This window comes from Ursus arctos, unplaced genomic scaffold, assembly GCF_023065955.2.
Source record: "Ursus arctos isolate Adak ecotype North America unplaced genomic scaffold, UrsArc2.0 scaffold_13, whole genome shotgun sequence".
In the NCBI taxonomy this organism is placed as follows: Eukaryota; Metazoa; Chordata; class Mammalia; order Carnivora; family Ursidae; genus Ursus; species Ursus arctos.
In genome coordinates this window covers 10350258-10375135 of record NW_026622797.1, presented here as the reverse complement: position 1 = coordinate 10375135, position 24878 = coordinate 10350258, and the positions used below count along the sequence as shown (strand labels likewise).

The window sequence follows — 24878 nt, the reverse complement described above, 5'->3', positions numbered from 1 at the left end:
CTAAATGAAATCCCAGTTCCTGCCCTTAAGTTGCTCGTAATCAGTTGGTAGGCATAGGCCTATGAAGAGATCAGTTGTCCCACAGCATGGCTGTCTCCCTGCTAGAAATATGCGGAGATTGTGGGAGTGGGCGGGGCGGAGTGGGAAGGCATTCCAGGAGCTTCATCGCTTGAGACAGTGGATTATATTTAGGCAAGCGAGGAGGACAAGAGAAAGAACTATTTTCAGGTTGGAGGACAACCGTGAAAAAAATCAGAGGGAACTAAAAGTAGTGAAATTCTGCCTGTGTGACAAGATCGGAGGTTGAAGAGGTTGAAGATTTGAATTTTATCCTATAGAAAATACGAAGCTATTAAAAGATTTTAAGCCAAGTAGTGGTTAGATTTACAATTTAGATGATTTTGGCCACTTTATGGAGGACAGATTTGCCAGAGACCAGTGAAGGGGAGTTGAATGGATCAGGTGAAAGGCAGTGTGGACCTGAGCCAGCGTAGTGGAAGAGGAAACCGATCTTTAGGAAGTGAGTCTTCGGGACCTGGTGATCACTGGGGTCTGCAGGATGACGGAGGCAGAGGAGCTGAGAATGAGCCAGAGGAAGAGATGGTGTGCCACACAGGGAAGGAGCACACAGTGGGAGCCATCACAGATACCTTAGAATTACAGTCTTCCGGACCTGTTGTGTTGCCTGTTGGACATATTCGCTAGTAATTCTTAAGCCATGTAAGTGAATTGGTAAGAGGCACTTCTCAGGGCATCTGACTTCATTTTCATGTAGAGGTATAGAAGTACAGCGTGGGTGCCATGAGTTACTTTGGAAGTCAGAAGTTAAGAACAGCCGGTGGTTTCTTCAGAGCCCGCGGTATGGGTGATTACTCGTACCTGACTCCTGTATGTGCTACATCTTTGGCTTAAAACTGAAAGTTAGTTGTTTATACTTTTTCCAGTTTTTTCTCTTCTTTCCATTCTAGATGCTTGGCATTTTATTAGTACAGTTTAAGAGTTGTGCTGCAATTACAGGTGGATGACATTGTAATACTACCAAAATCAAAGCCGTTCTGAGGTTATAAGCTTAGCAAGGTTTACATCATAAATGAATATAAATTAAAAGTAAAAAAATAAGTTAAGACTCTATAAATATTTAAATATTTGGTAAATGAACTCAAGTTTTACCCTAACATGTTTCTTTTATTTCTGTATCTGTCAAAAATGACCAAGGAATATTTTAATTATAAGTAGAGCTCATTCAGTATTATTTGCAGTATTTAACGTATCGTCATCGTTTGAATTTTTCATTTTTTATTTAATGCCCAGCATGCATGCAGAATATTCACTGCATATTTAATAAACCTGTAGGGTCAGTTCTTGTGAACTCATCTCCATAATCCTTCATACTTACTGAGTAGGCAGCAGTATTATGAAGATTGTTGTACTAGCAGCTCCCATGGTCTGCCCCACTGTGTAAAAGGCTTTGCATTTGTTTTATGGCTAAACTAGCAGAGTCCTTTTGTAGTCTTAAATTCAATTTGTAGAGACAATAGTTTGAAATTTTTTCCCAATAATTCAGATTTTTCAAAGAATTAGTTTTCCACTTTTGCATATGTATACCCAGGTGTTTACATATGTAACTAAAAATGAGAAATTTGATTTTTTTTTTTTACTGCTTCATTATCCTCAAGTCAGCAAATACATTTTTTTAAAAGATTTTATTTAATTTTCTGATAGAGCGAGAGAGAGAGCACAAGCCTGGTAGGAGCAGAGGGAGAAGCAGACTCCCTGCTGAGCAGGGAGCCCAGTGCAGTTCTCAATCCCAGATCATGACCTGAGCTGAAGGCAGACGCCTAACTGACTGAGCCACCCAGGTGCCTCAGCAAATACATTTTTATCTTGTTTCTAAAAGGTCAGGGTATTTCAGTAACGGTCATGTTTCTGAACACTTATTCACAATTGATGCTTTTTTTCTGTTTTCATGCCATGGGACAAAGAACTCAGATACCTGACTCACTGGTAATACATGAATGGCATCACCTCGGTGAATGAGTGGAAAGCCTGGAGTGTGTGTGTCTGCGCCGCGAATGCCTCTGATCCTCTCAGTGCTGATCTTTAATGTGCCTTTGCTCTTTCTTTGCCTCCCCCCACTCCACTATTGACTTATTCACCCCTTGGATGTTTCTCCTTCTCCTAAGTCTGAAAGCTTTATATTTACTTAAGATCGAAGCATGAATTTATCAGTCTCGCTGCAAAATAACTTAATTGCATTGGGACCCAGAGATACAAACAGCCTGTTTTTGTGTGTGAGTGTGCTGAAACTGCGACCCAAGGAAACAATTTTGCAGTCATTCAAAGTCCTCGTGACTGTTCGTGCTGCTTTGAGATTAAATTTTTTTCAAGCTAATCTAATGAGAGCTAACTATGCTCTTATACGTTTCAAATCTTAATTTCTCAAGTCCTGATTCATCATTTTATTGGGACTTTCTTAGTCAAAAGTAACTTAGAATTTGGAATGCTAATGACTATACCACAGTACACACTTTCAGCTGTTTTCCAGTGGTTCTCATTTTTCCCTCTGAATTAAGGCAACTTTGATTTTCTGGAGTTTGTTTCTGTACAGGTTTGAAAAGATGCTTAATTTACAATGATGTATACTTTACAAAAATAAGAATTGTAGTGAATAGAAGGGGTACTTCAAAATAAAAAAAAAAAAAAGAGCAAATATATTAGGAAAGGAAAGTTCTACAAACTCTAGACCCCTGATCTTGACTTTGGTTCTCATCAAGACTTAAACATATTAAGAAGTTTATAATTCTGTAGAATAATAAATCAGGAGTCAGAGGGACAGCCAACATGGGTTAGTTCTTTTTACAAGATAAGCATGTCTTCTATATCATTAATGCACTAAGTAAAGCTGCTAGCGATAATGAGATGATAAATCAGCTAAGGAAATATATATAAAATTATGCTATTAAACATAGAAGAGGCTAAAAAGTTTGCTGCTTATGAGTTCTACAAAGAGATTTATAGTAGAGAAGTAAAAAAGAGGAAGTGAGTAAAATATTCCTGGGTCATTAAAAAGAAAAACTAGATAATCATAACTTTTCCATGAATTTCTTAAGAAATCTTACCAAACTCTAAATAAATTACTTTAAAATTTCATGATCATGAATATCTTTTGTTTCTCGTTTGTCGTGGGTAGCGAAGTCAAGCATCATAAAGAAGCAAGATTTTTAGTTAATCCACTCCCTGAGTTAGGGACTGTTGTTATTCTCAGTATTGGGGAAGGAAATAGAAACTGACACAGCCACTGAGTAACAGAAGTGGGGTGGGAACCAGGAAGAGCAGCCCCAAAGTCTGTTCTCTCTCTCGAACGTCTCAGGAACCCTGCTACCCGCCTCCTTGCTTGCCATCTCATCTCATCTGCCCGCACGTCGGTCCCTACTCTGCCCCTCTTGCCACGGTCCCGCTCCTGCCTTTCGTTTCACTTGCCTCTTTGCATCATCTGCCTCAGTTGGCCCCTTCTTCCTTCCTTTGCCCTCTTCCCTGGGTTTTCTTGACAGCGCTGCCATGGTTTCTCAGATGCCTCTTCCTTCGCCACAGCCATGCCGGGCTGCACTCCGCCAGGCCTCCCTCCTGGATTCTCCTCCCTCCGGCTCCAGGCCTGCTTCTTAAATATCTTGCTGAATGAATGAATATGCATAAAGCTAAGACAGAGATTTAAAAATTTCTCCCTGGTTCATTACAACATTTTTTCCGGGGTAAATTCTTAGTGCTTACTTGTTTTGGCTGTAATATAATTTGGTTACCAAAATCATTTTTAAAGACTTTTACTTTTGAAAGTTGGGCGAACAGAAATGTATATTATATATCATCAGTTCATTTGTTTTCCGGCTGTAAATGGGCATTAGACTTACACACTTTCAAATAATATTTTGATGCGCTATTTTGGCTGGCATGTTCTTTGGAAAAACGAAATCCTGCATTTTATGCCCGTTTTTGTAGTTTTTGATGGAAACATGACCCCAAAAATGTATGTGGGGAGGTCATTTTAAACCGAATGATAAGAAAAATCAAGGGTAAGCATACGTGTTCTATAAAAGAATGGGAAGAGAAAAGATGAAACTGTAGGTCATCATAGGAACCGACAGGTGACAGAGCCCTCCACTGCGGGCACCCTTCAGGCTGTTACTGTCGCTGCTGGATCCCAGGCCCTGAATGCCAGCCTGTCACCTCCACGTCCACCCCCACCTTTTAAACCAGACCCTGAGGGAGTCGCGTAAAGCTCAGCAAGGCCTTTTCTCCAAAACCCTGTTGCAGGACCTACACCTCATTTTGTTTCTTCCTTCTTGCATTTTCCCTCTTTCTGTCTTTTCCTGGATCTCTACTGTCCTAGAGTCCTAAAATTTTACTCCTGCTGCCTATCTTCAAGATCCTCTGGTCTAGCCTTCCTCCATGTTAGAGATAAGGGAGCTGAAGGCCAAAGGATTCCTTTTTCCCCATGGTCACAGCTTATTACTGGCAAAGGTGGGAGTAGAATTAAGGATTTTAGTAATCTCATAGTTTTTCCTAGTATTTAAATAAAAATATTTAATATTTCTTCTTAATACTTTATATTACTCACCTTTTTATCCTATTTTGGGAAAAATTTTTAGTATTTGTTTTTGGTACCTAAAATTTATTGTTATTTTAGAGAAAAGTCTAAAGCTTAATATATCTAAAAGTCAGGTTTTATTTTATTTATTTATTTATTTAGAGAGAGAGAGCACATGTGGGCACACACAAGCCAGGGGAGGAGTGGGGGGGGCAGAGGGAGGAGAGAGAGAATCCTAAGCAGGCTCCATACCCAGCTCAGGGCTCGATCTCGTGACCCTGAGATCATGACCTGAGCCAAAATCAAGTTGGACGCTTGACCAGCTGAGCCACCCAGGTGCCCCTAAAAATCAGATTTTTAAAATAAACACTAAATTTGTATACTCTGATGTATTTATTTTTATCCATATGTTGACTGATTAAATATCTTAGAGAAAAATAACATCTGAGTTCAAACTGGTCTCCTGATAACTGTATTGAGCTCTTAACTTCCTTCTTTCTGAGCCTAACCTTATACCTTGCCTTTCCTGTCTTCTTGTTGCATTTCGTATTCATCCTACCCTCCAGTCTCAGTTCATACGCTTTCATTTTTGTGATTGTCTGCTGTCAGTACGGCAGACTTCTGAGCTCTCCGGCTCTGAGCTTCTACGGCGCTCACTGCCTTCACAATTGACCGCTGACCCTCGGACAACACGGGTTTGAACTGTGCAGATCCACTTCATACGCGATCGTTTTCCATAAACACAGTACAGTACTGTAAATGTATTTCTCTTCCTTATGATTTTCTTAGTAGCATTTTCTTTTCTCTAGCTTCCTTTATTGTAAGAATACAATCTATAATACACATAACATACAAAATACATGCTAATCAATAGTGTGTTATCAGTAAGGCTTCCAGTCAGCAGCAGGCTTTTTAGTAGTTAAGTTTTGGGGAGTCAGAAATTATACACAGATTTTCAGATGCGCCGTTCTAACCCCCAGCTCCTCAGCGGTCAGCTGTATTTGGAATTTCTCTTTTGCCAGCTTGTTTGCGATCTGTACCCAGGAAACAGCATGGTATGGCCTGGCCCAACTCCATTATGTGGCATTTTTTTCCTGCAAGATTTTAAGCTTAGAGACTTCATTTTGCTCATCTTTTTATATCCATATTGACTTGCGCTTGGCTCCCAGTACATAAGTGTTGCTGATTAGTTAGAGCTCTATTGATGGTTTAACAATTCTGATTGTTAAGAGCAAAAAACCTGTGATGTTAAATTAACATTTTACTATGCCTTTTTTTCTATTCGGGGTTTTCTCACTAGTTCTCACATTATCTGAGTTAATGTATTAGCCTTGGCATTTTGTATTGTAGAACCCAACTGAGAGAAGATGGATTCATTGTTAATGCTGTTGAGTGGTTCTGGTTGACACTGAAAACCAGTTGGTTCCAGTTTATCTCACTATTAATTTGAATTTATCTTTGTTAATCCAAGTTCTGCAGTTATATTCATTGACTTCATTCTATTTCATTCCACTTCATTTCATTCAAACAAATACTTGTGGAATGCACATGTTACGTGCTGGGAATGCCCTAAGAATATACACTCTTGCTTCCATGGACCTTACATTCTTGACACAACTTCTGGAATAATCTTATGCCAGGAAGAAATTCTAGGAGATGCAAGTTTATATTCTCCTTTTGGATATAATGTGTGCTACTCTGTAGTGTTATTGCATTAATTGTATTCTACAAAATGGAATAGGATTCCAGTGTGACTTAGAATACTTATATATAACAAAGGGATTAGTCATTTCTAAAATAATGTCAAATAAAATAAAAGCAAAATTTATTTGTCTTTTTAAAAATAAGGTACTTTTACTTGTGGAAAATTGTATAGCTGGGGGAATCTCATTGGGCAGTGACTTAAGTCACCTTTGGATTTATTCCTGGATATTGACATCTTGCCATTATGAAAATCATCTGTATTTCCCTCCTTTTTATAAAAGTAAAACATTATAATGCAATTCATAACTATATGTCAGAGCTATTTATTACAGCATAGGCTAAGGAAGAATTAGAACAAAACACTGGTAGTCTGTCTCTGAACGTGCTCCTTTGCGTAAATAACCAAAAACGTGACCTTCTAGAAAAGTGGGACAATGTTCACTTGCATTTTTCTTTCTTTTCTAACCAGTTCGCCTCACAGGTCTCCAGCTTGATCCGTTCTCACTGTTTATTTTGGTCATCCAGAACTGTGCTGTCCAGTTTGGTAGTTACTAGCCAAGTGTAGCTATTTAAATTTAAGTTCATTGAAATTAAATTAAAAATTCATTTCTTCAGTTGTACTATCCACATTTCAATAGCTATGTGTCGCTAGTGGCTACCATATTGGCACAGTGCCTACATAGAATATTTCCATCTTTGAAGAAAGTTCCATTGGCCAGAGCTGGTCTAGAAAACTCAAACTATTCATAAGAATAAGACATAACACATTTTACAATCAGAATAGCCATTTAATTGATAAACCCCCAAGGATTAGAGCAGAGAAGTAGAGAACAGAAGGAATTTGCTGTTGTAGTAAAGTACAGCAACAACAACAACAACAACAACAACCATGCCAGCATATCGCACTGGATTTTTCAAGTAGAAAGCTTTTAAACAGGGTTACGAAATAAGGCGTTCTTTTGGTGATTCTCCTAATGGGCCATTCATTCATTGATATGCTTGGGATTATTTCAGAGGGCTATTAGTCGGTTGAGCGTCTGCCTTCGGCTCAGGTCATGATCTCAGGGTCCTGGGAGCGAGCCCCACATCGGCTCCCTGCTCAGTGGGGAGTCTGCTTCTCCCTCTTGCTCTCCCTCTGTGTGTGCGCGCTCTCTCTCTCAAATAAATAAATAAAATCCTTGAAAAAATACAGTATTCTAGATTTAGAATGTTTAGCTTCACATAATAAGAGATTATAATCTGTTAAAATGTACTTCTTTTATTAATGTCACCACCTGAAAGCATACATTAATCTCTGTTTGAAAACACATATCTTTTTTCCTTATAAATAAGCTATAGTAACTCAGGTTCTTCTCAGTTGTTTGCATTTTCTGACCAGGGTGTGTTTTCTATTGAATTTATACTTGGCTAACTTGCTAAGTGGGTGTAAATATAACTTAGGTGAAAATATACTTAAGGTAACAGTGTCGTTGAAATGAAAACAGCAAAGATTTACTTTTCAAAGTTTATAATCTTACTTATATTACTCCTATTACTTTTCAAAATGTAAAGGATTTATTTTTGTATTTTAAATTTTTTACTTATTAAAAATCTACTAGAAATGTTTAGAGAACTAGAGGACCAAGTTTATTTATTCTTTACTGCTTCAGTCATTAAATCTAAATTAAAATTAAAGATTATATATTGGTGAAGCAAGAGAATTTCCTGTATCTCCGTGAAAGAAATGCCGAAGAAGGGAGAAAAAAATCCATAGCAGTTCTCAAGTCGTGATTTGGGAATCCATGTTGAGTTGCTCCCTTCTTTTGTTACAGAATTTCCCAGCCTCTCCTTCTGCCATCTGCTGGTGGTTCATACACTTACATGTTTGATTTTAAAACAAATCTGGTTTATTCTTATTTAGGAAAGATTTGGGGGAAATGTTCCATTTATATTCACCTCTACTATTTTGGTGAAGTTTTTCTTGTCATGTTTAATTATCTTTTTAAAGGCTGTTTTAGCTTTTTCAACTCTGCCTTTAGAGGAATACATGAATATAAAATTTAGAAAAGACGAAAGACTACAAAGGCCAAAAAAGCATGTGCCATTAAGAGACAGGGAGGCAGAGACTTACTGGTTAAAGGTCTTGAGTGCGACGAGGGATCGCTTGAGAGTTGTGGAGGTCTTCCCCAATTTCTGAATTTGGATTAAATACGGAATAGCATTGCTGTCCTGCTCTTTTGTAATTAAGACCCCTCAACTGGAAGTGAGCAGACCTGTGTTTTATGTGAAGTCCTGGTAACAGGTTGGAAAATTGATGACTTGATAAGGTTCTTTTGAGCCTTAAAACACTACAGTTCTTCTTGTATTCATAAAGTCAGACCTTCAGCTCTGTCCTCATTTGTTCTTCTTCTGATTTTTCCCCTCTACTGTTTACAGCCTAAGCCGTTCTCATCATCTTGGGAAAAACTAAGTATCTTTTGTCTGCAAACAAAACCTATGAAATAAAGCTAGGCAAAAATTTTTAAAAGGGAAACGGAGTATAGGAATTTTATTTCCTGCCACTTTAATCTCCTTCCCTAATCTTTAGAGCTGCCCTGACTAATTCTAGATCCTTAGCTTCATGGGTCAGTTATTTGTTCATCATTTTCTCAAAGAGGAAAAGTAACCCTGAATATTAATCTCGTTTTTTTTTTTTTTTCATAATGAATAAGGCTGAGGGAGGTAAGGTGACATATTTTAGGCCCTGTTTAGTGGCAAAGTAGAACAAAAATCCAAGTTTCTGCCTCCCAGGCCAGTGCCCTTTATACAGAATTACAGCAGTATTTGGGATTAGTCTTCCCAGTGCTTGGAACTGTATCTGAGATTGAATGTTACAGGATCGTCTTTTTTACAGCTCAGAAAGAGTCTAATGTTAGCGATTTTGTATGGTTCATTTCAATGTATTAGGGCTCTCATATCATTTGAGATCTGTATTCAACAGTGAAAACACTATTTTTCTTTAAAAAGCTGTTTATCCCAATTGGAATGTGTATGTGCACACTGTTAGAAGTATTAGGTGATCACGAGATGTTTGCAGAGTTTAACCGGCATCAAAGTACCCACTAAGCCATATAACTCAATAAGGAATGTGTGAGGTTTCCATAAGATGCTTTGACATTATATAAAAATAAAATGTGTTATCATGACCAAGTGTATTCTTAGTGTGGTAAGAGCTCCATTTCTCCTAGACCAAATACTCGGTCAGGTGATGGTAGAGGGCAGACTGGTTAGGTAGATTTCCTGATAGCATGGCATGGGTTGCTAGATCTAGTAAGTACATTTGTGCAGAAATGTTTACTCTAATGGTGGTGAATATAGGAAAATGAGTGAAGGGGAGCTTAATGCAATACAATTCATACCTGCTTTTGTCAGACTTACATTGTTTTGTTGTCGTTTTTCTTGTTGTTTTTAAGGATGTTAGAAATCAAACATGGCCCCAGGTACTGTGGATTTGAGAAGTGACCTGTTCAGGCAGGGAGGAGTTACCCTTGAAAGAAAGCTTATTTACTTGTATACTCTGGAGTTTGATTGACTCCATTTTTCTCCGGGGACATTATTTTGGCACTATTTTTTGAGAACTTAATTCTCTAGTAATAATAAAAATGCATATATTCTCCTTGTCCCCACCCTCAAACACCTGTTCATTTGGGATGTGCACAGATAATTAGAGGCATGTTTCTGGGCTTGCCTATAAAATTCCTTAGCATAGAGTTACTGTGACGATATTAATAATCATCAAGCTGGTTAAGATTTTGTTGGGAAGAAGCAAAGAAATTATTCTAGGGGAAATGAGGGATGATTTTGGTTGCGTGTGTTTTAGGTTCTCTCCATTGCCAAATTTTAAAGCCAGTTTTGTTTCTTCAGATGGTGAAAAGCCTCCTCCTCCCCTCTTCCTGCCTTAAATCTGGCTTTTACCCAAGCCATGTCAATTTCTGCAAGTCAGTTGAGAATGTCAAAGTGACTGGTGTTGAAAGAGCCAATATGTTGGAAGATGCTTAAAGCCAAGTAGAACATTTATGTGAATTAAAGAATATATTAGGAGATGAGTTTCAGAAATCAGATTTGGAAAAAAAAAAACCTGTTGAATTAATACTTGCATACCAGATGTACCACTGATAAATACGTGTAACAGATATTCCCCAATAAGCACTAAAATTACCATTTTACAACTGAAGTAATGTATCCTCTGGGTACATTTGCAAAGATATGCCAACAAAAATACATGCAGGGTTCTTGAAGTAATAATGCAAATAAAACATTTCATATTATAATTTAAAAATAACAGGATTGGAAAGCAAGAAAAAGTCTGGGAGACTATTTGTTGTGTCTAAATTCTGCTTAGACTCTGGTCTTTTGACAGTTGGCTTTTTGATATTGGATAATTGTTTTAGTGTCTTTGTGTGTGTTGAAGGACTGAATTGTCTGACAGAATTGAGGTTGAAAATCTCATAAATTCTGAATAATAAAAGTAATAAATAGATCTTGTTTGTTTCATAGCAAAAATGGCTTATTTTCCTACTTTCCTGAATTCCGTTTGTGTCGTGGCTACTATTGTGTCGTGTCACTAAGCAGAGAGTTTTGCCGTGTCTAATTTATTCATTCGTGCCCGGCCCAAGCGTCCGTGCAGTGTGCAGCGATGGTGTGTGCCCGTGTGCCGAGTCACTGAGACTTGCTGCTGGTACTCCCTGCCCACTTTGCCCAGGGAGTCAGCTCCACTGGTGACGCTGGCCTCTGGCTGAGGGACGCCTTCTCCCCAGGCCACAGCCCACCTCAGGGGTGGGTTTCCCTTGGTCTTAGACAGACATGTGAAAAGAGTGCGAGGAAGGGAAAAGAAGTACAGGGAGCCATAGGCCCCTGCTCACTGTGATTGAGACAGAGCAGATGAAATCCTGCAGAAAATTTCATTTTCTTCTAGCTATGCATGGCACTTTAAAGCACTTAATTGGCTGCTTCCTAAGGAGCCACGTACGTTTTTATAAGAAATTCCTCTTAACCTCCCTCCACTCTTCCCCAAATTAAATTTTCATTTCAGAATGACTTTTTTTTTTGTATCTCATTGAGGGGGAGAGGAGGTGAAGAATGGAGCAGCAAATGAGTTCATATTATTTAAAATGAGAATTAGATATAGGCCTAGATGGGATAGTGCACAATAAATATCATGGTAAAATTAGTAAACTTATAAAAGTATTCTAAAAATACATTCAAGATTTCCTGAACATTTCTCAGAATTTAAAAAAAATATTTATTGTATCTTACATTTGTAATTCTGTATTTCTCACATTATAGTCTTATTGTCTCGTTTAATTTTTAGTCCCTTATAAACAAGTAAACTTGTTTTCTTCAATCATCTTAATTGTTAAATTATATTTAATATCGTCATAATTTTTAGAAAATTGTCATATGCTATTGTAGTATCACAATACATATTCAATTAAAATTATTTCTTGTGATAAATGAATAATTTAGAAAGAAGATACAGAAGATGGGGATGCCATGGGGCGCCTGGGTGGCGCAGTCGTTAAGCGTCTGCCTTCGGCTCAGGGCGTGATCCCAGCATTCTGGGATCGAGCCCCACATCAGGCTCCTCCGCTAGGAGCCTGCTTCTTCCTCTCCCACTCCCCCTGCTTGTGTTCCCTCTCTCGCTGGCTGTCTCTCTGTGTCAAATTAATAAATAAAATCTTTAAAAAAAAAAAAAAAAGAAGATGGGGATGCCTGGGTGGCTCAGTTGGTTAAACCTCTGACTCTTGATTTCAGCTAGGTCATGATCTCAGGGTCCTGGGGTCAAGCCCTGCATCAGGCTCCCTGCTGAGCGGGGAGTCTGCTTGTCTCCCTCTCCCTCTACCCCTCCCCCTGCTCGCGAGGTCTCGCTTTCTCTGAAATAAATAAATAAATCATTAAAACAAAAGATACAGAAGATAACCTCCACCGTGTAGACACTAGAAGGGCTTCAATTTTGACAGTCAATAACTAATCTTTATAAAAAATTTAATATTTTGTTTTATCTTAATTTGAGCTCCAAATAGAACTCCTGATGACATCATATTCCTGACATGACTTTGTTTTCTGATTGACAGACATTTTCATTCTATGCTATTTAATAGTATGTGCAAACATCTAGAATCACAAGTATTAATAAACACATGCATGTGCAAGTTGTAAATAGTTCCCACTTGCGTGCACATATGTACACGTTCTTTTCTTTTACGTGGGACCTATGGAGAAGTTGACCTCCCCAAAGGATAAGTTTGAAAGGGGAGGAAATGGAGATCTGCCAGGCTTGTTGGCTGGAGTCATGGACAAGAGCAAGGCCTGTCTGAACTGCCACTCAGTTTTTATTCTGCGAGTTTGCAGGGTTGGTGATTAGAGTGGCTTTCGCCCAATTATGCTGTGATTATTCCGCTGCACTGTAATTGACTGGGGAGATATGCTAATACCTGTCATTTGGGATGATAAAAGATGAGCGGGGGACGCAATGCATTATTTAGCTGGCTGTGTGATAGATGAGGGATGCGCAGAGTGCTTTAATTGCTGAGAAGAGAGGTTAAGCTGAACGAACGGATGAATTAGAAATGAGTTTTTTTATGGCTTGTGGAAAAGTGAAATAAAGGAAAATGTGCCTCAGACTAAAGCAGCAGATAGAAATGAGCACAACGAAACTAGATCCAGGCAGCTTGCTTTATCAATTTAAATATTAACAAAAAATGCAGCTTAGAGTTCAGTAAATAATAATAAGAAGGAGAGTATACAATAGATTCTCCTATTAAGCAAAAAAGGAATTGTAAAGGGATTGTTTCTCTTTGAGATGACAATATTTGTGATTTGTAACCTCTTAAATTCATACAGTGTTTTAGGTTATACCAAAACGTAACGTGCAACAATTCTGAATTTCATGCTTCTTACCTTTTGAATGTTAGCTTAGAGGTATCTACGTTCCTCGTGCCTGTGCACCTTTCAGTAAATGCAAGCAGAGGAAGCCAAGAAAAAAAAAATGAATATTTATAACACGAGGAGAATGTAATAATATAATTAGCGAGAGAGTGCCCAACTGCTCCTTGAGTGGCAGGATCTAAGGCCGTCAGTCCTCATATGGCAGGACGGTCCTCATATGCTCTGCATTTACGTATTGGTATTTTTATGGAAAAAATTAAGGAAAGAGTGGTATTTTCCCTTTCATATGGTTTCCTTTTGTCACACCCACATATGATCTTGTGTCTGTATTTCACAAAAGTACTTAAACATACTCCGTTGTAATCTGCATGGTTACTTACGTGATTCGGTGTTAGTATTTAGCTTTATTTTAGTTTTGTGCATTTCAGAGGTAATGATTTTGACTGTGTAGTTAGAATGGCAGTGCGCAGAACCAGACTGTGACAGACTGAGGGTTGAGGCATTGCACACATTGCCGGCTTGCCAGCACATCCTACTTTACCCGATAATGATGTAGGAAAGTGTTGTCCCCAACTGTGCAGTTTTGTCTTGTACTTGAAGCAATGGAAATCCGGGTTGAATAGCAGAAGTTGTATTTTTTTGTCAAATGAAGCAAATGACCCTCCTATATTGTTGAATTATCTCCAGACAGTCCAGCTTCTCAGAGCCTATGTGGCTCGTCTGGTATAGCAGAATTTATCAGGGAATAGCTTTCCACCGGGTTATTGAGTGGTAATGGATCTGTCTAGAGCAAAGCTGGCCTATTGAAATGGATGTCAACTGTAGACAGATGCTGCACTCTGCTACTCACATAAGTTTTGTTGGAGCTGATCGCTTTCCCCCAATCTAATTGGCACCTCTTCTGCACATTCCTTCTGAAACAAAGTGCAGTTTCCGTATGACTGTTTTTAATCGCTATCCTTCTTGGAATCCTGAAGTAGACTGTTGTAGCTTCCTTACTTGCTCAGGTAGATTTCATCTTCAAAGGGTGCTTCTGTAGAGCGTCCTGCAAGGCAAAGTAGGAGTTATACAGGAAAAGATGCAGTTCGTCTCAAAGAACTTGAAATGAAATGGACAAGGTGAGGACAAACGCAGCAACTTGTAAGCAAACAACGGTGCTTAACAGTACCTAAGTTTTAGAAACATCAGGTACACCGATTCAGAACATCCCGTTTTAGTTAACAGCACATTACGCTCACCCCATAATGAAAGACAGCGGCAGCACTTCAGGGCGTGGTGTCTTGATTTTTTTCTCATCAGTAGTATAAAAAGAGTAATATACAAACCTATTCCATTTAGTACATCTTTTCTCTTAGGCCTAGAAGCTTGCTGTTTTTCCTGCCTTCCAGGCAGTTACTCAATCCTGAGACATTGTGCCTAGATCTTGGCTCTAAGGCTCATCACTTGAATGTAAAAATGATTCTTCAAGGTCCTTAGTTTGAAAGGTTTGCTTTGTTTAATATGGTCTGAAGGAAAATCGTGTTTGTGGCTTTTTGTTGTTTCCTTGACTTAACGTAGATTTGATTTACAACAGCGTGAAGTTGTTCTGTACGCTTGAGGCCTGGGAACTGTGATGTCACCATGCCTTACATCGGATTAAATTCTTCCCCTTGGAAATGCCTTATCTTGAAACTGAGGTTTATAATACGAGGCAGCATAGAACGGACTTTCTTAAATGTCTTTAGCATCTTTTAATACCCCTACTGCCCAGTTGAAGTGGTTTTTTTAATGGTGATGAGTTATCACATTTTAAAATAATGTATTTTAAGATAAAATTTTAAATATGATTATAGTATTATTGCCAACGAGGGCATGAGCAATTATGGGGTCCTTCTCCCTCACGTGGAGGGTTGGCAGTGAAGCTCCTGGGAGGACAGCCTCCAAACCCTGGCTTTTCCCTTGATGCCCGTGGAGTGGCTCTTGCATCGTGAGCACGGCCTTTCGGAAAGGAGTTGTGCACACGGCACTGTGCAAGGGCGAAGAGGCGTACGCCTGCTTACTGGAGGTCCCTAGGACCCGTGTGAGCGCTCGAGCTGGCTAAAACAGAAACCACTGAAAAGTGGTACATACGTTGTGCGTTTTGTTTCAGCACAGGACATACAGATGTATATTATAGGTGCCTCCTCCATCCGTCTCTCCAGCTGTCTCAGCCATACCTGGTCCTACAGCAGTGTTTGAGCCAGTTAGTCATCTAAGGAGAGTCAGGGTTTTCTCTCTTTTTACATTTTGCTCATCACCTGGTTCCATATTTTACTCCGTTTTCTAATTGGAGGAACGCGTCGCGTAAACATGCTTAGGAGGGAGCACAGCTAACTGTTGGGAAGCATGCACCTCCTTTCTGTACTTTCTCGAGAGTAGCCTCTCCCACTCGGCCTCGAGCAGGCTTCGGGACGCGATGGAGGGCTCCAGGAGGACACCCAGTGGGGACTGCACATGCAGGGCGCAGTTCCTGCTGCGAGCACGTGGAGGCCATTTCCATTGTGTTCCCTCTGCTGTCTTCTTCAGGACTCATTCGTTTTCTTAAGAAATACCAAGTAATGACTTTTCCTTTTGCATCAAGTCAGGTCGTCAGTAATGTGCCACTAGAAAAGATACGGGTCATTAATCAGTTACTAGAGAATAATGATTGTTTTACCTATCTTATTTTGTGGTTTTGATTTTCTTCTTAAGGTAATGCTTTTTGTTTGTGTCTTTGTCACGTAAATTATCCTATAGAACTTGCACAAAGTTCCCTTGGGAATAACTGCTCAGAATTCTTGCTTTAAAAAGAAAACATAAACATCATAACTACCTTAAATTTCAAGCCGTTAGCATTCCCTGTGATATCTTTTTGCAATCTGTTTTCTTCCTTAAATTGAACTATAACTTTCTTGATAAAGATGGAGAACTAACTTTTTAAAAAGGAAAATTTAAAAATTCTCACAGGGGGACCTTCTGGTTAGATGTGAAAGGAAAGGTAAGTGGCTAATGTATTAGTTTTCTACCACTGAGTAACACATGACTACAAATTTAGCGACTAGAAATCACACCCATGAATTATCTCACAGTTGCCAGGAGTCAGCAGTTGAGTTACTGGGTCCTCTGTTCAGGGTGTCACAAGACTGAGATGGAGTTACTGTTGAGGCTTTGGTTTTCTGAGGTTCGGGTGCTCTTCCAGGCTCACTGGTTGTTGACAGAATTCACTTCCTTGTGGTGCTAGTTCTGAGACCCCCACTTCCTTGCTGGTTATCAACCTTGGCCACTCCCAGGGATGGTCCCCTCTCCACAACACTGGGCTGGCGGGACCCTTGCTTCACATCTCTCCCTCCTCTTTTAATGGGTCACCTGATTTGGCCAGATCCACCCAGGTTAATCTTTTAGTAATTCAGAGTCAGCTGTTTAGGGACCTTATTTACATCTACAAAATCCCTTTTGCCCTACGGTGAGGCATAATCACAGAAGCATTGCCGTATACTTGGTGTTACATTCCAGGGGAGGGAATTGAGCAGAATACGGACACCCAGGGACCAGGCATCTTGGGGGTCCTCTTAGAATTCTGCCTGCCACAGTTAGTGATTCACATTTGCTGTCAGATTTTAAGGATGAAGAACCTTCCTCTGCATGTACTCAAAGTGTTCTCGAATTTTTAAAAAATGGAAAAATGAAAGTGGGATAGAATAGGACATATTTGACTGACAACATTGAAAATAAATGATAAGCACCGTTAACAGAGCTATCCATCATAACAGCAGTGTTACTTCCTGTATTGTTAGCTCCTGAGGCTTTGCTCTAGAGCAAGAGAAGTAATTTCTTACTATAGACTCTAACTGTGCAATTGATGTAGTTCTAGGGTCGGGGGAGAACAGGCTGCAGTTCTGTTTCCACTGCTTCTGTTGAAAGGTTTTGATGATCTCAATTTCTTCTTCCAGTAGATGTGTTTGGTTATGATCTCAGGAATCTTCACAGGCATGCCAATTATAGAACAGGAAGTCTGGTGATTCTGGTTAGTTTTATAGACTTGAAATGCTAAGAAAAAATTTTTTTCTCTTAATATTTTACAAAGTCACCATTTTGACATTCAGATTTGACTAATCATTTCTGGAGTATACAAGGGGAAATGTGGCTTATGAAATTCGGTTTTGTTGTAATGTTTAAAGAATTCAGTATTTTTTCTTTACAAATTCTATGGATTAGGCCCAGATAAAATATAACAAGTAAAAAACCCAAATTATCTTTTGTCTTTTTAAAAAATCAAGCTTATCCTTTTAAAATTATATACCCATGTGAAGATATTTTGAATTTCTTTGCCAACACCTGATTCCTTTCGGAATTACTTTAAAGAAAAAAATAATATAGTTTGAATAGGATTTTTATGTACTTGGTTTGAATCCTTTTGGTGGAGGAAGTCCATTGGGCCACAACTTTAGACAGTCGGATGCAAAGCAGATCTCTAATGGTTTGCTTTTAAAGTCACCTGGATTTTGAAAATGTGACAAATAGTTTTAAAAAGTAAAAACTATATACTACACTTGATTCTAGACTCAGAAGTTTAGTAGGATTAATATTAGATAGGCTCCATGTTACCAACAGTCTACTCCAAAGCTAGATTAGGGTGGTTTTCTAATAGAACAGAGGAATTACTCATGTTGGCATGAAAATTACTAATGAATTTTGTTTCTCTTGCAGACCTTTAGAAGTTTTAATGGAGTGTTTTATGGATTTACACTTTGGGGGAAGCTGTGTGACTGTAAGGTGAACGAACACAGCATTTAAGAAAAGCCGTGGCCATAGTATGGCAAGACAGATACCCACTTACATACGAGCCAAAGCAGCCAAGTCTTTGTTCCATCTGACCCCGCAGCTTCCTCTCCACCAGCGCCCTCCCCTTGCCTCCAGTGGGGTTAGGACAGTGGGGTATGCTCACGCACCTACCTGAACCACACCAGGCTTCTCTCTAAAGTCTTATTAGCAACTATTTCTTGAATTACTTGATGCCGACCCCTGTGCTGGGTACTTATTTGCTACTGTTCTGCAGGCTGTCTTTTGATGACCCGCTGTTAAACAGGAGCAGGCCTCGTGGTCACAGAGGAGGCAGCTGTTGCACGCAGACTCGGAGCTCCCCCACCCTGTGCTGGGCATGGAGGAAACCAGATGACTAACACACGGTTTCAACTCTCACTGACAATTCCGTGCCCGTAGAGCAATGGGACCGCCATGTTGGAGCAAGGCTCCATAAGGGCAGAAGTCAGTGTGATCTGGGGCCATGCGGCTTTGAATGGCATTTGACATGGTGCCATTGGAGAGCAGTGTCACAGACAGGCAGGAATGTAGAGATAAATTTGGCCGGGGACAGTGACTTTAGTCAGAAAGAGTTTGGAGGGCCTCGAACACCTTGCCTGGATTTTCATCACGTTTCAGCACGATGAGACATAACCAGAGGTGCTCCAGCTTGGAAATGGGTTTTGTTTTTAAAAAAAAAAAAAAAAAAAAAAAAACATAAGAAAGACTGGATTTGGAGAGGATCTATTGATTAGTTGTATATCTTTAGCCTTTTAGAACGAAATGAGAAAATGTGGAATTGCTTAGGAAATAGTAAATTGTCGTATAAATTAAAGTTTTACATTATCATTTAGAGCAGCTTGTTATATAATAGATTTATGTGGTGTCAGGAATAAAAGAAACTGGTAAAATTACTCCATTAGCTAGAAAATGTTTTAGATAAAATAATCAGCCAAACGAAGTCATTGCATTTTAAACGGATAGTTTAAAAGTTACATGTTTGTTTTTTGCTTTCCTGCCTGAAACCTTCATTGCATAATGAATTTGTTCGTAAATATTCAGTAGTATACTATAAAATTTGAGGCTTATTGAAGATACGGTTTGATTAATTTAATGGAAATTAGTCAGTTGGTAAGTGAAAACTGTTTATTCTTATATTTTACAAAAAGTTTTCTGGTAAGTGAAAACTGTTTATTCTTATATTTTACAAAAAGTTTTCTGAGATTAGAGTGGACGCGTTCTGAGACTAGTTCATTCAACATTTATTAATCCTTTCAATGGGCTGGCCCTGTGGAAAGCCTGGGATGTAATGATTAGGAAGGTACGGTGACGCTTAACTTCTCGTACCCCAGCTCTGCTGCCTGGCTGGACCGTGTGGCCTTGAAGACCCCTTCCTGGCCTGGAAAGGTTTTGTGAGAGAGCGAGCAACCTTTTTGAGTGTTAGTGATTCTGCTGTTGCTTACGTGTCTGAGAATTCACAGAAGGCGTTTTGGGAGCTTAAATGAGATACAGGGCATTTGGTTTTAGGGAGAACAATGAGGGGAGAAATTGATTTCAGTGCTTGTTGCTTAATCAACATCTACACTGCCACTTCACATCAGTGTCTGTCCTTTCCAAGTGAATTAGGTCTTGTGGGCAGCACGTCAAGAGGACGTGTATTGTTCCTGGCAGGGCACTTGAATTTGTAATTACCAGATTCCTGCCTTAATTGCAATTACCTGGACACCCAGGCGGAGTGAATTTTTGGAAAAGAATGTAATTAGTGAAACAGGATCTTTGCTGCCAACTCCTTGTCTAGATACTAACACTAAACAGAACATTGATGAGTTCACATCTGTAAAGACAACCCATCAGTTGATAAAAACAGTTCTTAAAGTTAATTACGTATAGTACATCTCAGTGTTGGATTCAGAAACGTGATATTATAGCAGAGAATGTTAGATTTTTGGCTTTATAATCGTATATAGAATGCATCATGTGTATCTTTTAGGCTCGGGTAATTATCTGGAGTAAAAAGAATTATTTACCAAATACTCTATTTCTGTATGAACACGTGCATTACACGCTCAGTTTGATAAATGTAAAATCCCAAGATCTGTGGTCATTGGAAGAAAAAAATCATTTTCTGATATTCAGCTGCTTCGGTAGTAATGTTTCTTAAACTATACTTTTCATTAAAAACAAATTCACACACAACAAGAAAGTTTCTACCTGGTTACAAATACAGGGTTAAACTTACTTTTACAGCATTTTAATATCCTTAGGGCACAATCTGAAATATGTCTTTTTCGACTTCTCTCGTTTTCTCATCGCACTCAGTGGCCCCACCATGCTGCCTTAGCACACATTCAAAATCCTGAGATGGCAGTAAATATCTAGTAAGGGCTTATTTTACAAATTTTGATTCAGTCCTTAACCCCCTGCTAATTTGCTCTTCTCAGCTTCTCTGAGCTCTGTCCTTCCTTTCCATCTCAGCAAATCCCTTGTCCACACCAAGGTTAATTTTGTCCATCTATGGTTAGTTAACTCATAAATGATCTTTTACAGCTTCTTCCCCACGGAGCCGCTGGTCTTTTTCATTTGTAGCCTTCTTAAAGAATGTTCCCCAGCCCTCCTCTGAGGAAGCCTCTGGACTGAGCGGAGAGGGGGGTGGGGTCCATCTCTTCTCCTTATAGCTCTTCACTCAGGCTGTCCCCCACCTGAGATAATTAATTTATTTTGACCATAGTTTAATTTCTTCTAATCTTTAGTAGTATTAAGAACATCTCCTGTTTGTGTATCTTTTTACATATGTGTTATGATATTTTTATTTTTTTTCAAGGATTTTATTTATGGGGCACCTGGGTGACATCAGGCTCTGTGCTCAGCGGTGGGGGGGTCTGCTTCTCTCTCTCCCTCTGCACCTCCCCCTGCTCATGCACACTGTCTCTCTCTAAAATAAATAAATCTCAAAGATTTAATAAATCTTTAATAAATCTTTGAGATTTATTTATTTTATTGAGAGAGAGAGAGCACAAGCAGGAGGAACAGAGGGAGAGAGAAACTCAAGCAGACTCTGTGCTGAGTGCAGAGGGGAAGTGGGGCTGTATCTCACGACCCTGAGATCACGACCTGAACCAAAGTCAAGAGTCCGACGCTTAACGAACTGTGCCACCCAGGCACCCGGATATTTTTACTTCTACAACAGTAAATTAAGAGCATAGACTCTGATGCCTGGCTACCTTGAATTTACCTTGTTTAACTGTTTGAATAATGAATATATATAATAGTAAAATTTTATTTTTTTTTAAAGATTTTATTCATTTGAGAGAGTACAAGCAGGGGGAGAGGCAGAGGAAGAGGGGGAAGCTGGCTTCCCGCTGAGCGGAGAGCCAGATGCGGGGCTCGATCCCAGCACCTGGAGATCAGGACCTGAGCCAAAGGCAGATGCTTAACCAACTGAGCCACCCAGGCGCCCCAATAGTAAAATTTTTAATGAGAAAACAGTAAACACCTCACAGTCGTGAAGTTGCATGAGTTCCTCATAGAGAGCCCCTGGAACGGCGCCCAGCACATCCAAAGGCTCTGTGCTTGTTGCTGCTGTTGTTACCCCCCTATTATTTGAGCCTCACATCAGCCCTGCAAGGTAGCTGTGGCAGGTCTCGTCCCCATCTCATAGAGGATAACACAGAAGCACCAAAGGGGTAAATCACCTGCTTAACGTCTCACAGCTGCTGGTGGATCTGCAGATTGGACTCGGGTATTTTAACTCCTAGTTATTATGACTTTTTCCATCCATCTATCTGAGGATTTCCAGATTCGGGAAGGAAAATCAGATCACCCAGTTAAATTTGAATTTCAAAGAGACAATGAGGGACGCCTGGTCTGTTAAGCTTCTGCCTAGGGCTCAGGTCAGGATCCCAGGGTCCTGGGATTGAGTTCCACATCAGGCTCCTTGCTCAGCAGGGAGCCTGCCTCTCCCTCTGCCTGCTGCTCCCCCTGCTTGTGCGCTCTCCCTGCCTCTCTGTCTCTCTGACAAATAAATAAAATCTTAAAAAAAAAAAGAAAGGCAACGTATAAAATTGTAGTAGAAGTGAGTCCCAAATATTGCATGGCACATACTTAATGCTAGCAAATTTGTTTATCTGAAACACAAATTTAACTTGGTTCCCATATCTTATTTGATAACCCTAATCCATTCATATTGAGTGTCTACTCTGTGCCAGTCTTTAAATGATAGTCCAAAAATTAAAGATAGCTGATTAAACCTTTTCTGTACTCTTTTACAACGTATAAAATCTGGTTTTGTTTTTCAGACAACCCAGTTAAGGACCATGAAAGCGGAGTGTCTGTGCTAGACTTCCCAAGCTCATAACATATTGTAGGTGGAAAAATATTTTTATGAGAGAGACACCATAGTAAATTTTTCCAGCATCTAATAAACACTGAGTTTGTAGTGGCAAAAGTGAGACAGTAAATAAGAAAGGACTAAAGATAGTCACTGTGGACCGTCGCTTTTCAGAGATATCCAAATGTTTGACATAGCAATCGTGATAAGCTGAGTCTCTTTTTCCAAATACATCATTGTGATTTTTGATTCTTTTGTTTTCTGTTGCTGTTGTTTTCTTCCATTTCTGTTTTTCTGTTAATTGCTGTGAGTAGCTGTAGACCTGAGTTTGGTTTTAAAGCTCCTACTGGTATATTCATAAAAAGTACAAGAAGGGTGCAGGAAAAACTGGTGACAGTGGTCTGACCAGGATTCTCTCTCACCTTGTGTTTTTCCATGACGTTTGTTGTTTTATACAAAGCATCTGTTAATCTGATAATGTTTTAAAATGTGTTTTAAAGAAATAAGTTTGATTTCAGAATGAGGATGGATGGGTCCAATTGGATCATCCTTGCTCTGAGGTTTAAAGAATATAGAGAATATTTCATATGGTGGCTCATCCTTTAAAAAAAATAGAAAAAACAAAAACATTTTTGAATCTTAACAGTAACAACAAGTGACTCAGGACAGAATATCTCCTGGCCCAGGTGAAGCCATCAATCTTTTCTTCATTCCAGCATGGAATATTGGGTAAGGGTGGAAAGTAGGAGAGAGCTAACATTTACTTTGCAAAGTATTTCCCATATGCATTTTCCTTTATCACACTACCTTAACAGGCAGATGGTATAATGCACTTTTACAAACGAAGAAACAGGCTCAGGGGTTAGGTAGCTGATAGTAGGGACACATAGCTAGTAATAGAATGCCAATGTTTTTTTCCACTCCACCAAGATTCTTATTATCATAGGGGCCATTTTGTTCTCTGTTAGAGATTTTTTTTAGATGGTTGTCCTATTTTATTAGTGATTGGTCTGAGCAGAGTGAGTTTAATTCCACATTACTGTGAGAACTGAGTCTGTGACAGAACAATATATTAATTTATCAGGCAATAGTGAGTTAACAAAAAGTATGTAAAATGTAAAACTCTTGTTAAATGTACTTCAACAAGTCACATTTCCTAATTGTATTTGTAATGGTTGTTATGTATGAAATTAATGCCAGTGGGTAGATCTGATAATCTGTTCCTTCTAGAACTTCCACATGGCCAGAGTGTTAGCAAGTGGAATTTTAGTTCTTCCTGATTCATCACAGGGTAACAATACTTCAGCAAATGTGCGTCATAAGTCCAGGGTTTGAGTCTCTATTCTGGGAGGCTCAGAAAGCAATTTTGCCAGGAAGATACCAAGACGTGGATGAACCGTCTCTTTGGAAAGGACTCACGGGCCACCCTGATTGGCAAGGCAGTGGTCTTCCCGGTGGCAGACCTAGCCGGGAAGAGGTTGCTTTGAGTTTGGCATCAGGATGTGGGATAGTTAAATAATTTGAAGGTTCTGCAGTGTTGGACTAGGATAGCCAGACACCTTGGTTTGCCCGGTAGGCATTCCAGGCTGGCTTTCCGTGCTTTAGTGTCATGCAGAGATGGTCACTGGCTTGCTTCTCCCATCGTCCGCTCTGCCTTATGGAGCCTCTGTGATTCTTCTTTTTCTTTGCTTCTAATGTTGATCAGCCCTTCATTTGATTAAGTTTTTGTGATGATAGGTCAGTACAACTGGTACGAATATAGAAGGGTATTGCTAGCCCAGGAGTTGACCTTGCTCCTTAAGGTAATTTTACATGTATCTACTGAACAATAGTAATTGTTTTTCACATATTTATAAATGTTGAGAATCTCAACCCCATTTCTCCAGAAAGCTTACTTAGCTGTGTCCATTTGTAATTCTGGAGAGCAAAATCAAACATTTAGAAGCTATGTTCTGTTTTTCTAATGATGTAGAAACATTCTTCATAGCATTTCTTTTGTGTTTCAAGTATAGTGTTGCTCACTAGGAAGACTTTTAATTTGTTTTAATTTTCATTCTTCCGGACCTTCTCATTCATAAGTACTTGTAACCCAATCCAAAGTTTAGTCAAGTGGGAGATGTACACTGCTGGCTGGATTCACAGAAAGGCTTCCAAATGCTTCCTCAGTTGCTGTTCGCCTGAAGAGCCCCACGGCCTCCACATCCTAACTGCTAGTCTGAATGGAAGGCACCGTGGAGATATGACCCTGGCATAATCGAATCCCTTCTGTCCTGCCTCCCGTGTGTGACGATTCTTCTTTCACAGAAACTCTTCCTGCTCTCCCTTCTCCTCTTCCAGCTTGAGCTCTTCCCTTCCCTCCCTCTCTTCTCTCTTTTTTTTTTCTTTTGGTGTCTTCTCTCTCTCCTTCCTTTTCTGTACAAATAACAGTAGAGGGAATTATGTATCTTAAGTTCTTTTATTAAGAACTGAATTTAACTCAAAAAAAAACTACTCCACCTTCAAGTTCAAAAAGAGCTTTTGCACCAACTTAAGCTTGTATTGAACTGAGACATGTTGTTTAAG

The 24878-nt window shown here is 39.4% G+C and overlaps 1 protein-coding gene across 12 annotated transcripts in view; it reads left to right on the top strand.

Moving 5' to 3' along the window:
* ARID1B (AT-rich interaction domain 1B) overlaps window positions 1-24878 on the top strand; it is a 429634-nt gene that overhangs the window by 254630 nt on the left and 150126 nt on the right. The window lies entirely within an intron of this gene.